We start from the raw sequence: 2,469 nt of genomic DNA, 5'->3' as shown, positions 1-2,469 counted from the left end.
CACAGTATTTTTACTAATTTGGTTAGCCCAATCTATATGTAGATTAAAGTCACCCATGATTACTACTGTGCCCTTATTGCACGCTTCTCTAATTTTCCTTTTAATGCCATTCCCAACCTCCGCATTACTGTTTGGAGATCTATATACCACTCCCACTAACGTTTTCTGCTCCTTGGTCTTTCTCAGTTCTACCCATACAGATTCCACATCATCAGAGCTAATATCCTTCCTTACAATTGTGCTAATCCCTTCTTTAGCCAGCAATGCTACCCCACCTCCCTTTCCTTTTGGCCTATCTTTCCTGAACATTGAATACCCCCAGATGTTCAGTTCCCTGCCTTGGCCACCATGGAGCCATGTTTCCATAACCCCAATCAAATCATATTCGTTTACCTCTAATTGCACAGCTAATTCATCCACCGTATTATGAATGCTCCTCGCATTAGGGCACAAAGCCTTCAGGCTTGATTTTTAACACCTATAGACCTATTAGAATTATTATTTACTGTGGCCATGTTTGATTTAAACTGCTGATTTCTCTGACTGCCACTTTTGTTTTTCTCCTTCATATCTTTTGCTTTTATCCTTGTTTCCCTTTCCTCTGTCCACCTGCTCAGGTTCCCAAACCCCTGCCATTTTAGTTTAAACCCTCCCCCAGAGCACTAGCAAACACTCCCCCTAAGACATCGGTCCCGGCCCTGCCCAGGTGCAAACCATCCGGTTTGACCTGGTCACACCTCCCCCAGAACTGGTTCCAATGTCCCAGGATTTTGAATCCCTCCACCTTGCACCATTCCTCCAGCCATGTATTCATCTGAAATATCCTTCTATTTCAACTCTAACTAGCACATGGCACTGGTAGCAATACTGAGATTACTACCTTTGAGGTCCTATTTTTTAATTTACCTCCTAATACCCTATATTCTGCTTTTAGGAACTCATCCCGCTTTTTAACTATATCGTTGCTACCTATATGCAGCACAACAACTGGATTTTCACCCTCCCCTTCCAAGATGTTCTGCAGCCGCTCTGAGACATCCTTGACCCTTGCACCAGGGAGGCAACATTCCATCCTTGAGTCTCGTTTGCGGCCGCAGAAAGGCCTATCTTTTCCCCTTACAATAGAATCCCCTAATACTATAGCTCTACCCTTCTTTCTCCTCCCGTCCTGTGTAGCACAGCTACCCCTGGTGCTAGGAAGTTGGCTGCTGCTGCCTTCCTCTGATAAGCCATCCCCCCCTAGAGTACTCAAAGTGGTGTATCTGTTTGAGGGGGGGATGTCCACAGGGGACCCCTGCACTACCTGCATGTGCCTAGTGCTCTGTCTGTTGATCACCCGTTCCCTTTCTGCCTGTCGAACCTTTGCCTGCGGTGTGACCAACTGATTAAACGTGCTATTCACGACGTCCTCAGCCTCGCAAATGGTCCAGTATGAATCCAATCACAGCTCCAGCGCCGCCATGCGGTCTGCCAGTAGCTGCAGCTGGGCACACTTCCTGCACAAATAGTTGTCAGGGACACAGGAAGTGTCACTGAGTTCCCACATAGCGCAGGAGGAGCATACCACGACACCGGGCTGTCCTGCCATGACTTTCCCTTTTATTTAATTGCAATTGAATTAAATCAAATCAATCCCACCAATTACACTACAGTTAAATAGTATATTTAAGGGCCCTGGTTTATAAACAGTCCCCGCTACACCACAGAGACTTTAGAAAGTATAAGCCACAGAGTTAAAGTTTATAAAGAGAGAAATACTCACCAACCAATCGCTTTCCTGCTTTCTGGTGACGTCACAATTCGATTACTTTGTACTTCTCTCCCTCTGAGATTGGAGATTAGTTGAGCCTCTGGGGCCTTTTTATAGTCACCGCGATTCCTGCCGAGATTTCTCCTGCCGCTGCCGCTGATGCACTGAGGCCTACCTGAGCCTCTGGGGCCTGTTTATAGTCGCCGTGATTCCCGCCGAGAGTTCTCCCGCTGCCGCCGCTGACGCACTGAGGCCTACCTGAGCCTCTGGGTCCTTTTTATAGTCGCCACGGTTACCGCCGAGATTTCTCCCGCCGCTGACGCACTGAGAAAGGAAATAGAGAGAGTACGACGCCCACATGTTCCCGTAAAGGTCAAGGGTGAGACAAACAAGCCCAGGGAACCTTGGATGTCAAGGGATGTACAAGAATAGATTAGGAATAAATGGAGGCTTTTGGCAGATACACAGGACTAAAAAGAGTGGAAGCCCTTTAGGAGTATAGAAAGTGCAGGGGGTACTTAAAAAAGAAATTAGGAGAGCGAAGAGGGGGCATGAAATAACACTGGTGGGCAAAATAAAGGAAAATGCCAAGGTGTTTTATAAGTATATTAAGGTCAAGAGGATAACCAGGGAAAGAGTATGCCGATTAGGAACCAAAGTGGCCATCTGTCTATAGAGCCGGAAGACTTGGGTGAGGTTATAAATGAATATTTTGCATC

The 2,469-nt window shown here is 46.7% G+C and overlaps 1 pseudogene; it reads right to left on the bottom strand.

Annotated features, from left to right (window-relative positions):
- Positions 1-637: 637 nt before the first annotated feature.
- On the bottom strand, positions 638-1,588 carry LOC147091464 (uncharacterized; annotated as a pseudogene).
- Positions 1,589-2,469: the final 881 nt, after the last annotated feature.

The sequence above is a fragment of the Somniosus microcephalus genome, unplaced genomic scaffold (genome assembly GCF_052327205.1).
Source record: "Somniosus microcephalus isolate GS21.2 unplaced genomic scaffold, FLI_Smic_1.0 unresolved_chr3, whole genome shotgun sequence".
NCBI classification, from domain to species: domain Eukaryota; kingdom Metazoa; phylum Chordata; class Chondrichthyes; order Squaliformes; family Somniosidae; genus Somniosus; species Somniosus microcephalus.
Note: the sequence above shows the minus strand (reverse complement) of the source record. Positions and strands in the feature narration are given on the sequence as shown.